The sequence below is a fragment of the Tachysurus fulvidraco genome, chromosome 2, assembly GCF_022655615.1.
Source record: "Tachysurus fulvidraco isolate hzauxx_2018 chromosome 2, HZAU_PFXX_2.0, whole genome shotgun sequence".
NCBI lineage: Eukaryota > Metazoa > Chordata > Actinopteri > Siluriformes > Bagridae > Tachysurus > Tachysurus fulvidraco.
The window spans coordinates 22,490,613-22,505,918 of NC_062519.1; the positions used below are offsets into that span (position 1 = coordinate 22,490,613).

The following is a 15,306-nucleotide window of genomic DNA, read 5'->3' on the forward strand; positions in this document are numbered from 1 at the left end:
TTATTTTTATTTTTTTCAATCCACTCACCACTCAAACTAAACTCACACCAGTAGACCCTGTTGTTTTACAGTTATTCACTTAGTGGCAGAGGAGCTAGTTAGTGCTACATCTTGTAGCCTTGTTTCTTTCTCCACCACATGACCTACACCGCATGGAACATTACCAGCTTCTCAGTTCTCCCCCAGTCCTCTTTACAAACTTACCCTGTGTTGTAGTTTTAATTCCCCTCCTCTCATTAATTACCTCTCATTTCCTTTTTGGAGTATTTCATGGCATGGTGCGTGTCCACCAGCAGAGGGCGCCTTCGTCTCAGCTGTGTTCCATTAGCCACAGAATAAATTGCTTTCTCAGGGCTTGCTAATGCCTTTTTAATGCAGAATATCTACATTATTATATAATATTTTATTTATTTATATATATATATATATATATATATATATATATATATATATTAACTTGCCTATAGCATGTTTTAAGTAAATGTAATGTAACATAACCACTGAAAGTGATACCTCATTAACTCTATTTTTAAACTGATAATCAATGTTAGTTAAAGCAGTGATTTTATTTTAACATCAGCTAGCTAGCTAGCATTATGTTCATAATGTTCCAGGAACATTTCAATATCACTGTAGTAGGACAGAAATATCGGCCACTCTGAGACAAGCTGTTTTTTTCCTCGGGTATAAAATGACCTTTAAACTTTAACACTGTCTCTCATGAATGCAGCATAAGCCTGCTGTGTGGACATCATATTATGTTAATGAGATGGCTTCTGTTCTTTTTAAAAAGTTCAATATGACAAAGATGAAACTAGCACAAACATCCACATGTGAGTAAGATGTGGGTTGTGATGTTACCTCTTTCAGGTTTTTGAATATTTCTCACTGAGAAATTTGATATATTTATGGACTAAGCATTAGCTTGTCTGTAGCTCCAGCTCTGCTAACACTAGCCATAGCATCGAAGGTGTCTTTGCAAACAGGAAATGAGGCAATGTCTAGTCAGTATATTATATTTGCTCCATGCTTTAGAACAGATGCTCATTAAGTTCTCTGCCTCCTAATCACGACTGGCAGCTATTGTTATTGTTAACATTATTACTGAACTTCCGGTGTGGTGTGTGTGTGTGTGTGTGTGTGTGTGTGTGTGTGTGTGTGTGTGTGTGTGTGTGTGTGTGTGTGTGTAAAACAGAACTAATTAGATTAGCCCCAAAACTTAATGAGTATTAACCCAATCATAGAATTACGTTTCCTTTGCAAGCCTTTTGACTCCATATATCTACAGGCTTTATTCATCAGATTTACAAACACCAACACCATCGTGGCCTCCTGATTGGTTCAAGGTTAGCAGGTGTAAGCAGGTCGCTGGCATATCCACCAATGTACAGTGATGCCTCAGGAGAGACGTGTGTTTAAATATAGACACCAGTCAACACAACTGTGTTATTATCACAATGTGGACCATAAATATGTGAAATTGATATACAGGTATAAGGAATATAATGAATATCTGATAATATGATCAATTTTGCTGAACATCATGGAAGCAAAAACATACTCGTCTTTCTAAAACACGTTTAATTAAACATCTGAATTGACTTTCACAATATCATCAGCACAAAAAAAACCCGACTTTTAATCCATCGATAATGAAAAAAAGAAACCAATCACAGGTCTCTGTGGAGCTTTGACTTCATCGAGCACATGAAGTGGTAAACGTGGGGGATGAGTTATTACAGGATCTCAGAGAGTCATCGCTGCAGTGCTGAATATGAATGAAATGAAATGACTAACAATGAGGAATAAATCACATCAACATCTACACCCCTGAAAACACAGGAATTCAGAAGAGCTGTAGCAGGTTTGACTTGGATTAATGGAGAGTGAAGTATTTCACAGTTTCACACTCAGTTTGATTTCTCATGACATCTATTTTGTCTAAGATAAACCTATAGGAGATTCTCTCACCTACAGATTATGTACCCTCAATCTGGCATTGAGGATACTGGATGATCCATCCCACTTTTCCTAGAGTTCTCCTTACTCCCATCTGGATGTAGATTTCGAATGCCACCAACAAAAACTAAACGTGCTATTACATCATGTGTACCAAGGAGCATTCAGTTACTGAACAGATTAGACACAGGTACATAGATTTTTTTAAAGAAATTTTTTAATTTTTAATTTTTAGATATTGGAATGATTATTGTATGTCACTATCATTGTTGTGTTTGTGTTGTTTATGTTTTGATTTTTTGTGTCTTCTATGTTTGTATTGTTGTTGGATGTTAATGTGGTTTCCTTGAGTGCAAAACAAATTCCCTTCGGGGCAATAAAGGTTTTTCAATTTCAATTTCAATTTCAATCAATGGAACAAAGGGATAAAAATTCAGCTTTGATGTTTGGCCAAAATTGTTCAGGAACGTTTTGAGAAACAAGACAAAGAGTTCAATGTGTTGTCTCCGAATTCCAGAGTCCTTAGATGTCAGTCACATCGAGTGTCTGTGGGATTTCTTGACTAATGTGGAGGAACGGGGATCATCCTCTAATGTGCATGTGAGTAAGAATGTTCTGCTATTTTGCAGCTGAAATGATGCTGCTGTTATAGTGACTGAAGCAGAGAAGATGTGTGTAGAAATGCTGCTCGGTGTCCTTGTCCCTGTCACCTCTTTATTCGAACAGATTCATTTAAAAGCGTCAATGCTTTAGCAGCATTTTCCCTTCCACTTCCATCCCACTTGCTCCCACCTAAAGTTTTCCACAGAAAATCTCCTCTAACTTCTAATACGTACACGTCAAACAAATGGAAAATAAATGGATAATGCTGAAAGTATTTTTCAGGATTTTCAAATACTGTCGTTATCGTCATTTTGCAAAAATGCGAAGGCTTCCGATGTGCTGGACTGTTGCTTTAAAGAAAGGTTCAAGCGTTTTCCACAATTTTGCTGCTATTTTCTGTACTACACCTTTCCCTGCAGTAAAAAAGACTGTAACTCGTATGATTAAAGTAAGCAAAAAATACCATGGGGGTGGGGTATGGAAGATGGGGGTGGGGGGGGGGGGTATATGGAAGATGGGGGGGGGGAGGGGTAAGTGGGATAGGAGTCTTATACTTTGAATGAGTTCAGAAAACACTCACCTAATGGCACCTAACATGATAGAGATAATTATCTGCTAATTGGAAGAAGTCACATTGGCTATGGGCAGTTTGTGGTTTATGGCCATCATAGCTGGATTGCTAAATAGACATGGACACATCAAGGTTGAAAATAGTTTGCATCCTTTCCTAAGATTTACTCAACCAAGACTGGACTGCCTCAAATTATCTACACAAACTCAACCATCCTACTGAGTCAGTAGTCCGAAATATTGGAGCTGATTTATTTTCTATTAATCCATCAGTAGGGGACACGGTGGCTTAGTGGTTAGCACATTCGCCTCACACCTCCAGGGTCGGGGTTCGATTCGCCTTGTGTGTGCGGAGTTTGCATGTTCTCCCCGTGCCTCGGGGGTTTCCTCCGGGTACTTTGGTTTCCTCCCCCGGTCCAAAGACATGCATGGTAGGTTAATTGGCATCTCTGGAAAATTGTCCATAGTGTGTGTGTGTGAGTGAATGAGAGTTTGTGTGCCCTGTGATGGGTTGGCACTCCGTCCAGGGTGTATCCTGCCTCGATGCCCGCTGACGCCTGAGATAGGCACAGGCTTCCCGTGACCCGAGGTAGTTCGGATAAAGCGGTAGAAAATGAGTGAGAGTGAGTAATCCATCAGTTTTTCCATCTAACAATTAGGTTGGTGTGGGAGAGGAAGTGGAGGTTAAGATGGTTTAGATGAACCACTTTCTTAGAAATATATGTACTGCTAGTTATCTCCTCTGCAGCTAACACTGGTAGTGATGTTCAGCTGACGAAACCTCATGGGAGCTCATTACAAAAAAAGCAGGAAGACTTTTTGTGATCCTTCACATAGCACCAAACCAGTATGAGTTGATTTGGTCAGGGACTAAAGTAAGACCCTGTTGTGGAGGTTCATGCAGCAGGAAAAACAAACACACAATATCAGTTTTAAAATAAACCCCAGAAGTGTAAAATTATGTGCTGGTTGAAGAGTTAAGACTTCAGTTGGATAGAAGCTTCTGACTCAGCAAGGGGAGGTTTGTTTCACTTTCTGGGTGCCGGGGCAGAGGAGACCCATGAGACATGTCTTCTGTTTTGAGGTCTGGTGGGTCCAATCCAGTCAAGCTAGGAAGCCAGTAAAGGCAGTATAGCAGTGGGGTGGTGAAGGAGACCTTAGGAAAGATGAAAGCAAGTCATGGAGCTGAATTCTGGATTAATAGTAAGGGTTGGATTCTCAGGGGGGGTAGACCTGAATTTCATTCCACCCCACGGGTCCCAAGGCAGACACGAGCCATGAGGCATGTCTTCCTTCTTGAGGTCTGGTGGGTCCAATCAAGTCATGCTCGGAAGCCAGTAAAGGACGTGTGGCAGGGGGGTGGTGTAGAAGACCTTTAGGAAGATGAAAACAAGTCATGCAGCTGAAGTCTGGAATAGTCGCAAGGGTTGGATGCTCAGGGGGGTGGACCTGAAGTTCATTCCACCCCACAGGTGCAAAGACAGAGACAAGCCATAAGGCATGTCTTGCTTGTTCTTTGATATCTGGTGGGTCCAACTGAGTTGTGCTAGGTGATCACAGGAACCCAGTAAAGGAAATGTCGCAGCGGGGAGGTGTGGGCTGTAAACAAGTCAAGCAGCTGAATTCTTTATTAGATGGTGTTTTGGGGTACACCTGCCTTGGGTGTTGAGTCAGGATATAAATCTGAGGTGAGGAGGTCAGTTGGTTGTCCAGAACTTCCTCAGAGATGTGTGATCTTGGGTGTGTTGGAGATCAGCATGTGGTGGATCGACCTTGCTGGGGTTTAATTTCCCTTGATTACATCATTATTATTATTTTATCTTAAAGCAGTTAGTATTTAGTGGGCGTGGCTTACATTGCTGCATAAGTTACTTTAGAGACAGAATACAGTAGCATAGTTTATAATGACTGTGCTCTCCTGTAACAATTGACAGTGAAGTCATCGTGAATAATGCTGTGATTCAGTGTGGCGCAAAGAGCTGAGGTTTATTATCTGCCTTGTCACACTCGCTCTTCCTTTCTTCCTCTTTCTGCTTCTACTCTTCTCCCATAATGTCAGCAGATTGTTGCATGTCACTGCTACAAATGGCTCTTCTTTTTTGTTAGCTGTCGTCTATTGTGACCTGATTTTTCACCCCCTTTCCCCAAGATCCCCTCCTCCTCTCTTCAGAATGACTAGCAAACGAGCAAGTGTGTGTGTGTGTGTGTGTGTGTGTGTGTGTGTGCGTAAGTGCGTATGTGTGTGTGTGAACAGGTTATTTTATAAGGCTTTGTTTTGCCAGCTGTGGTATTTTTAACATTTTGCTAGCACCAAGCTAATGGTGTACCTTAAATCAAGTGTCTAGGTTTAAAAAAAGGATAAAGGATAGACGTTTGCCAAATAGTCAAAATGAACATGTCATAATGAACCTGTATATAATAAAATCATTAACAGGAGTGTTATAATTAGACTAAAATCTAAAATAACTGTCACTTAACTGTATTCGCTGCAGCACATATTCGTATTGTATAATCTGACAAATGCCATGTTACAGGAATTAGTTTAGATATCTGAACGGAATGGCGTTAGGATTAGAGTTTCGCTAAGAGGACAGGGGTTAGCGTTAAGGGAATAGACTTATGGTTGGGGATAGGATTAAGGGGATAGGGGTTAGTGTTAGGGATAAGGAGATAGTGTTAAGAGGATAGGGGCATGTTTAGGGGTTAAGGAAGCCGTTCACACTTCAGAGTGGTGTGTACTGTGCTGGTCTGTAAAAGAGACACTACTGTCTGGCTGTAAGGACAGGGTTTATGTGTGTATGTGTGTTGTGCTTTAGATCTGATGTGCATCACGTATGTGTTTGAAACGTTTATGCTGGTTGTTGAGAGATTACTGAAAAGCTGAGTGTTTACTTCACATAATTAAAGTAGAGTTTGATCGTTTCAATGCAAATAAATAACAGGCGGATCTGGAGACGGTCTTCATTTGCTGTGCCTCAGTGAACACACTTCTGCACTGTTTAAGACGATACATGTTTGGACATAACAGTCTCGTGTGTTCACTGATAAATATACTTTATATTGTAACACAAAGAAACTGATAATCTTCTGCTGAGTCTGAAGGAGTGTGTCAGACAAGGAGGGGCTTGTGTCAGATAACGGGTGACATTGTTAATAAGTGCAAATCACCGAGTTGTTGTTCTGTAGACTGTAAGTCGTTTAGCTAGAGTGTTTATATGTTTGGGTCCGCATTAGAAAATATGTTTTGATCAAAAAAAGGAACAGTTTAGTGCTAAAAGGAGAATGAAACATCACCTACTGTATTGTCACAACAATGAGAAAAATCTACTGTCACACATCTACATCCAGACATCTGAAAACATCCACATAGAAACAAATAAATCAGTACGAAGTGCCTGTATTTCCACTTTAACTTATAGAATAGGTTGTCAGATGTTTCCTGAAGAGTGAAAGAGCCATTTGTCCTTCTCTGCTCTTTCCCATTTCCTGTGTTCATCATTTCTGCTGACCACCCAGAGCGAGGGCTGACACTCACTTATTGTGTAGCTTTCAATTTCTCAAGCTGTTCTGTCAGTCTGCCAGCACAGCGATAAACCTGGGGATGTGCTTTCTTTGCATTTTATATTGGACTCAGTGTATAATGGGGAACAGGAATGTGCAAGCCAAAAGCAGCAATCACAACCAGCTAATCTGATGTTTGGTGATAAACCGAAACAGGTTGTGCTTCTGTAGGTGTGTCAAATTAAAGCCGGAACACTGCCTTATGCTCTGAGAGCTATTTTACATACGTGGATTGAGTATGATAAACCCATTAAAGGTAAAAAAAAAAATAATTTCTATCCTGATGGGAGTTTCTGTCTCTTCCAGGATGATAACACACTATCACTTTCCTACACACTCACAAGTAATCTTGGAGTTTTAGCATCAACATCTACCAACACACCAGAAGAGGTGAAATTGTTCATTATTCATCAATGTCATTCATCCCTCTAGTACAGTTCTTGATTTTTGTCTTCCTACTTCAACTAGAGAATCCCACTCTCAGTGTTTATAATGATTTATAATCCCACTCTCAGTGTTTATAATGATTTATAATCCCGCTCTCTGTGTTTATAATGATTAGAATTTCACTCTCGGTGTTTATAATGATTTATAATCCCACTCTCAGTGTTTATAATGATTTATAATTTAACTCTCAGTGTTTATAATGATTATAATCTCACTCTCAGTGTTTATAATAATTTATAATCCCACTCAGTGTTTATAATGATTTATAATTCCGCTCTCTGTGTTTATAATGATTTTAATTTCATTCTGTGTTTATAATGATTTATAATCCCGTCCTCAGTGTTTATAATGATTTATAATCCCGCTCTCAGTGTTTATAATGATTATAATTTCACTCTGTGTTTATAATGATTTATAATCCCACTCTCAGGGTTTATAATGATTATAATCTCACACTCAGTGTTTATAATGATTATAATTTCACTCTGTGTTTATAATCATTTATAATCCCACTCTCAGGGTTTATAATGATTATAATCTCACACTCAGTGTTTATGATTTATAATCCCACTCTCATGGTTTATAATGATTATAATCTCACACTCAGTGTTTATAATGATTTATAATCCCACTCTCATTGTGTATAATGATTTATAATCACACTCTCAGTGTTTATAATGATTTATAATCCCACTCTTATTGTTTATTATGATTTATAATCGTTCCTAATAAATCATAAATCATTCCTTCATGCTTTGCAAACTCCCAACATGTGACATTTAATGAGAGGTTATTAGAACACATTTTGCTGATCATGTCAAACATCTAAAATAAGCACAGTGAAGTCCTTGTACATTAGCCCTTACTGATCCGTAACTCCGTGTTGCTGCTCATCACTTGCTCATCAGCATGCTCTGGCTCAGGTTATGCCTCAGGTGTGTCTACTGATGTTCTGATGTTCTGATGTTCAAAAAGAATTTGAGAGTAAAGTGTTCTGCCGTTTCTTGAGTCTGACACATGTTTTGAACTCCACCTAGGGCCTCACTACATATATCAGGTTTAATGCAGTCATTAGGTGCCATGCTTCCAGACCTTCCCATTAACATTAATGAGGTGAATGTTCAAGCCTTCCCTTTAGTGTATAACCTTCAAACTTGCTCTTACATCAAAGGTGAAAACAGAAATAAAACAATGTCTTAGCACTGCTCTGGGGCTTTTATATACACTTGTATTTCCCTTCTCTATTCGTCTGTATTATTCAATTCAATTCAAGTTTATTTGTGTAGCACTTTTTATAATTGACATTGTCTCAAAGCAGCTTTACAGAACATAAACTTAGAACAAAAGGTTAATATAAAGAATAATATAAAGCTTAATAGAATGCAAAATTCAAGATTAATATTAGATAGATTTAGTTCACAATGTGTATGTATTTATCCCCAATGAGCAAGTCTGAGGTGACTCAGCTGACTGTGGCAAGGAAAAACTCCCTTAGATGGTAAAGGAAGAAACCTTGAGAGGAACCGGACTCTAAGGGGAACCTCATCCTCATCTGGGTGACACTGGAGGGTGTGATTATAAATATACAGTCAAACAGATGTTGTATAGGTGCAAAAGACCTCATAGAGTTCACATCTTTTTAGTATTGCAGAGTCCAACTGGAGCTGGATGCCTCAGGATTCTCAGAGTCGGCCTCATCTCAGTGGTCCAAAATCTTCATCGCACGGAAGATGATCTGAGTTGGTACAGTTTCTGGATGCCTTGGGATGGGTAGAAAGAGAGAAGCACTGGAGAGGGATTAACATATCTGGAGTTCATAATATTTGCAAGTCTGTTATAATAGAGCACAGTATTATGGGATGTATTATGTGTACGCCTGACTAAAGAGATGAGTTTTTAATCTACATTTAAACTGGGTAAGTGTGTCTGAGCCCCGAACACTATCAGGAAGACTATTCCAAAGTTTGGAGTTAGGAAACACTCTACCAACTTTAGTAGACTTAGATATTCTTGGAACTACCAGAAGTCCTGAGTTTTGTGATCTCAGAGAGCGTGAAGTGATCTCAGAGAGCGTGTTAGAAGACTAGTTAGATACATGGGAGCTAAACCATTAAGAGCCTTGTACGTAAGTAGCAGCAGTTTGTAATCAATTCTAAACTTAACAGGTAGCCAGTGTAGAGATGATAAAATTGGGGTTATATGATCATACTTTCTTGTCCTAGTGAGAACTCTGGCAGCTGCATTTTGGACTAACTGTAACTTATTTATTAAAGATGCAGGACAACCACCTAGTAATGCATTACAATAGTCCAGTCTAGAGGTCATGAAGGCATGAACTAGCTTCTCAGCATCAGAGACAGACAGGATGTTTCTCAGCTTGGCAATATTTCTAAGGTGGAAGAAGGCTGTTTTTGTAGTATGGGTGATATGATTTTCAAAAGACAAGTTGCTGTCTAATATAACACCGAGGTCTTTCACTGTTGAGCTACTAGTAACAGTACATCTCTTTAAATGAAAGTTAACTTGTGAGTGTTTCTGTGTACTGGTTTTTGGACCTATAAGTAGTATTTCTGTCTAATCGGAGTTTAATAACAGAAAATTTCAGCTCATCCAATCTTTTATCTCTCTAAGGCACTGAGTTAATTATGGACTAATTCAGCTATTTCATATGGTTTTGATGAGATATATAACTGTGTGTCATCAACATAACAGTGGAAATTAATCCCATGTCTTCTAATAATGTTCCCTAATTGAAGCATGTATATCGAGAAGAGCAGGGGTCCAAGATCCTTGAGAGACCCCATAATTAACTAGCAAAATTATTAATGTAAGCTGAGTATTAATGGTATTAATGTTAAATCAACAGTGTCAAGCACGTGAACAGTTCTAGGTTTTATTTGATATTAATGTACTCAACGCATTCTCCATTAACCTTGACAGAAAGTGAGGACGCCACATTAAAACACATTTAAGGAGGAATATTGAGGCGAGAGATTACAAGGTGAGATCGAGGGGAAGTGGGAGGGGCTTCCAGGTTGTCAGTTGTCAACCTATGGTAGGTTCACATGTCATTTGGCTCATCTGTCATTTTAATTGGGGAAAAGATGACTACTCGTTTTGCTATTTTTTTGAGAGATTTCATAGGAGGATAAAATGTTTGCAAGTTCTCCATGCGCCTCTGGGTTCTTTAGTTTCCTCCTCGGTCCAAAGGCATGTGCTACAGGCTGAGTGGTATCTCTATGCTGTCTGTAGTGTGTGAATAGATGTGTGTGTGTGTGTGTGTGTGTGTGTGTTCAATTCAATTTATTTTCATAGTGATTTGAACTATTCACATTGTCTCAAAGCAGCTTTACAGAAGTGTAGAAACTGAATAAAAAAAATGTAAAGTTTAAAATTAAGTTACTATTTATCCCTAACATCTATCCCTAATGAGCAAGCCGGAGGCGACGGTGACAGGTAAAACTCCCTGAGATTATATGAGGAAGAAACCTTGAGAGGAAGTAGGGAACCTCATCCTGGACAGGGTGACACTGGACAGTAAATAATGTGTTCATGTCCTGTGATCGGTTGGGTCTATGGGGACCTTCTGTCCTGACTCCTCTGAGATAGACTCCAATGCTCCATGATCCTGTGTTCAGAAATGGATGGATGGATAGTGCATGAAAACCTCTGGATGGATGGATGGATGGATGGAAGGAAGTGGAGAGAGTTCTCATTATAATGTAGAGTTGGAGACAACACTGCAGAGATGTCCTGGTTTTTAGGTCTCACGGGATTGCTCTCTGGACACCTTGGTATTGATTGATGCTACACACAAACACACACACACACACACACACACACACACACATCCAATGTCACCTTGCTTGGCACTGATGGGTCACAGCAGGAATCCGCCATATGTTCTTTGTTCACTACATACAGCAATGTTGTCCTGTTACCCCAAGCCACCATTTTAGATTTTACAGCAGTACAGCTGTATACCTACAGTATGTCTATCTTCACTTAGCACAGTAATGATCAGCATGCTAAGGTGGGGTTATAAAATGAAGAGATTTTCAACACTTAACACTCTCAGTTTAAAGGTTTTCTTGTCACAAGATCTTTATTGTGGCTTAGTTACTAGCCAAAGCACACCAGTAACACAGAGAAATATCCATTTAGTTGAGTTTGCAAGCTAAAAGTTTTCTAATCACAATAAGAGGCTGATCCTTTAAGTTACGTTTAGCTGTCTAACAAAGTCACACCATAGGAAGTATATATAATATGTTGACTGAGTTCATCAACCAGATCATCAGTGCAGAAGTGAAGCTATTAAAAAGCTATTAAAATGATTAAATATTGTTATAGATAATGCTGCTAATGGGAGGAGTATTCATCAGCTGTCACAGTCACATTACATCAGATGCAGATAAAATGTCACCATAAAAATGCATGTATACCAAAGCATGACTAAATAAAGCCACTTTTCAATTTCGAGCCGATCGGGTAGAAAATTAAATCTCACCCATTTACTTTATTTATAACCTGAACCACACATTCCTCACTCACACAACACTCTATATTCAAGCCATCATGGGGTGAAATATACAGCAACGCAGCAGAGATGGAGAGAAATGATTGAAAAGCAATCATGAAATTATTGTTACATGAATGTAAATGAGATCAAGGGAAGTGAGTAATCACCTAGAACTCATCTGCAAAAAAAGTGAGTTAAAAGTCTGTGTTATGAGGCTTCTGTGCAATAGATCATTAAACAGTGATCCCTCATTTATCGCGGTTAATGGTGACCGGAACCCATCGCGATAGGTGAAAATCTGCAAAGTAGGAGTTTCCCCCCAGGAATTTCCGTATATATGCGTGTGTGGGTACCAGAATGTTTAAAATATGTACATTTATACTTTATATATATATATTTTACTTAAATCTATTTAATTCTAAAACTTTAATATTATACATTCACTCACTCACATATATTTTACTTTATTTTACTAATCTTTTTAATTATAAAACCATACATTCTCTCTCTCTCTCTCTCTCATACGATACGTATTATGGTGTTCTACACTCACCAATGACAGTAGCATTGTAAGAGCTTAACGAAAACACAATACGCGAGACAGTTGACAGCGTGAACGAGAGTGGCGAGATACAGTACAAGAAGGGAAGAAGCTGGGAGAGGATGCGATGATCGCAGCCAATCAGCTCAGATCTCACGCCGGGAGCCAATCACGTGCCTTGTCTGAGTGCACGTGGGTATGTACAAAGCCTCAGAGAGTTTCTCTCTTTGTCTGGCATCCTTGGAATCCGTTTTTATTTTTATTTTTCGATGAATAATCTTTAAAAAATCACCAATGCACTGAGGCCGCGACAATTGAACCGCAAAACTTGAACCGCGAAGTGGCGAGGGATTACTGTATATGATATATAACAGCTTATTCAAACTCCTGTATCCTCAAGAACAACAAAATCTGGATCTATTCTTAAGAGAAAAGCTCTTTAAACATACAACAATGACTAATTAGTTATCTGCTTGAGTTTGAAATTAGAAACCAGTCTTAAGAATCACACCAACATCTTTCTCTGCTGTACATTATGAGTCCACTGAGATGCGACATAATCAGACAGGTTACATGTCTGTAGAAAGACTCGTCTTAGAAATCTCCAGATGTCTGAAGAACAGGAGGTTTTTTGGGAGTAGTGGTGGCTTAATGGTTAAAGCTCTGGGCTACCAATCAGCAGATTGTGAATTCAAACCAGTTCACAGTTCAATTCCAGTGCTACTAAGAACCCACTGATTGGCACTTGAGCAAGGATTTTACCCCTCACTGATCCACACGTGCTGTATGATGCTGAATGAGCATGTAATTCAACATCCAGTTTCTAGTATTTTTAATACTCAAATCTATCGGTTTGGCTGAGACATCTGACTGTGTGTCATCAGCTACAATGATTATGAATCCGAAGTAGCAACAAGCTTTGGTCCTAAAACATACCCAAGAAGAACATCAAACTTTACTTCTTCGTGTGTAGAGAAATGACTTAACATTTAAAGTCTGTTCTCAGTGCAACCCTGAGCAGGTCATTTATCACTTTAACCAGCGCTGTTTTAAGTACTAATTAAATTATACATAACTATGTAAATGTATAGATAATGCATCAAAATAAAAGAAAATAATTTTAAAATCAATCATTTAAATATTATAAGCTGGTGGGTATCACTGCCACATCACTGCTCCAGGGGTTTGATCCTGAGCTTGTGTGATGTTTCATATTTTTCTCATGTTTGAGTTTGCTTCAGGTTTTCCATTCATTCATTCATTCATTCTCTACCGCTTATCCAAACTTCTTGGGTCACGGGGAGCCTATCTCAGGCGTCATCGGGCATCGAGGCAGGATACACCCTGGACGGAGTGCCAACCCATCGCAGGGCACACACACACTCATTCACTCACACACACACACAACGGACAATTTTCCAGGGATGCTAATCAACCTACCATGCATGTCTTTGGACCGGGGGAGGAAACCGGAGTACCCCGAGGAAACCCCCGAGGCACGGGGAGAACATGCGAACTCCACACACACAAGGTGGAGGTGGGAATCACCCAGCACCACAAATGACACACCAACTCCAGGCTCTTTGGTGAATCACGTCTGCAGTTTATTAAACAAAAGACACGGGATCACACACACATCCTCTCACCAACAGTCTGTCTGACTCTCTTCAGTCACATGTAGAACTGAGAGTCCTGAATAAAGTCCATCTGATAGTCTCTTACATTTCTTACACAAATATACATAAAAATTATAGAAAATAAAATTAACTCAACATGTACACTTTTCCTTTACATTATACATGAAACACACTTATCAGCCAATTCTCTTCAATCACTTATTTAAAAGTCAATCACAAAAGTCAATCACTTATTTAGCCAATTTCACTCAATTATGTGATCGTATAGTGGTTTGTGGTTTACATACCTGCAGTTTATTAAACAAAAGACACGGGATCACACACACATCCTCTCACCAACAGTCTGTCTGAAGGATGTGAGACAAACAGATTAATCCCTGTCCTCCATTAACACAGTAACTGCATACTTAAATTCTGGGTCTCAGTTGGCTAAATATACAAAATACACGACTTAAATAAAATTTACAAAACACCCAATTAAAGTAAAATAAACAACATAACATATCTACAGACACAATCCACCAAAACTTTGTAATTTAAAACGAATATTAAAAGGAAAAACCTCGCACTCTAAATTTCCATGCGGGCGGCAACATTAAACAAACAAATTAAGGCCGTTCATTTCTAAAACTTGAAATGCATCTAACTTCTCATAGAAAATCAAAAATATAAACTCAATCCATCTTTCTAACACTTCTAACTTTAATATCAACTAATATTTTTAACTATTTTTATATTTGTATTACTCGTTGTACAGAGATGCAACAAAACCAACCTGACTCTCTTCAGTCACATGTAGAACTGAGAGTCAGACGTAACAGCGCCTCTAAGTGACGTCACACCAATGTAAACTAACTTTTTACAAAGTACATTGTTTTCTTTCCTTGTGCTATATAAAAAAATTAAAATTATATGGATTCATAAGAAAAACATAAAATTACAAAAATAATTAAATACATTCAAATGAAATCTCTTTCAAAATAAAAGACACTAAAGTTTGCTGGAATACAAAACTCAGAACATTACAATCGAACCTCCAACCCTGGAGGCATGAGGCAACCGTGCTAACCACTAAGCCACTGTGTCCCCCTCAGGTTTTCCAGTTTCCTCAAAAAGTCCAAAAACATGCATGTAAGTAGACTGGCTAGACTAAATAGCTCCTGGGTGTGAATCAGACTCCAGACTAGACCACGATCCTGACCAGGATAAAGTGGTTACTGAAAAGTTTTTAAACTAGATGAAGTTCTAGTTAGACAAACGATATAAGACTCGTTTATTCCACCATACTGAAAAGTTTTACTGAGGTTAAACCTGGGATGTTCATCCTCAGGCTACAGCAGTCTGATAGCTTATCTGCCTTAAAACACGTGGATAGCTTTAGCATTAAATACATCCTGTTGCTGATGGTGAAATAGCAGGATTCTTGTATTTTATTCATGATTATTGTGTGCGTCTTCCCCGAAGACTCA

General features: G+C 38.8%; 1 long non-coding RNA gene across 1 annotated transcript; it reads right to left on the bottom strand.

The window, feature by feature from the left end:
• Positions 1 to 10,019: 10,019 nt before the first annotated feature.
• On the bottom strand, positions 10,020 to 14,734 carry LOC125139368. Its single transcript, XR_007138425.1, has 2 exons — positions 13,641 to 14,734; positions 10,020 to 10,947 (listed from the first exon to the last, which is right to left on the bottom strand). It is a non-coding gene; the product is annotated as an uncharacterized LOC125139368 (long non-coding RNA).
• Between the last annotated feature and the right edge of the window lie 572 nt (positions 14,735 to 15,306).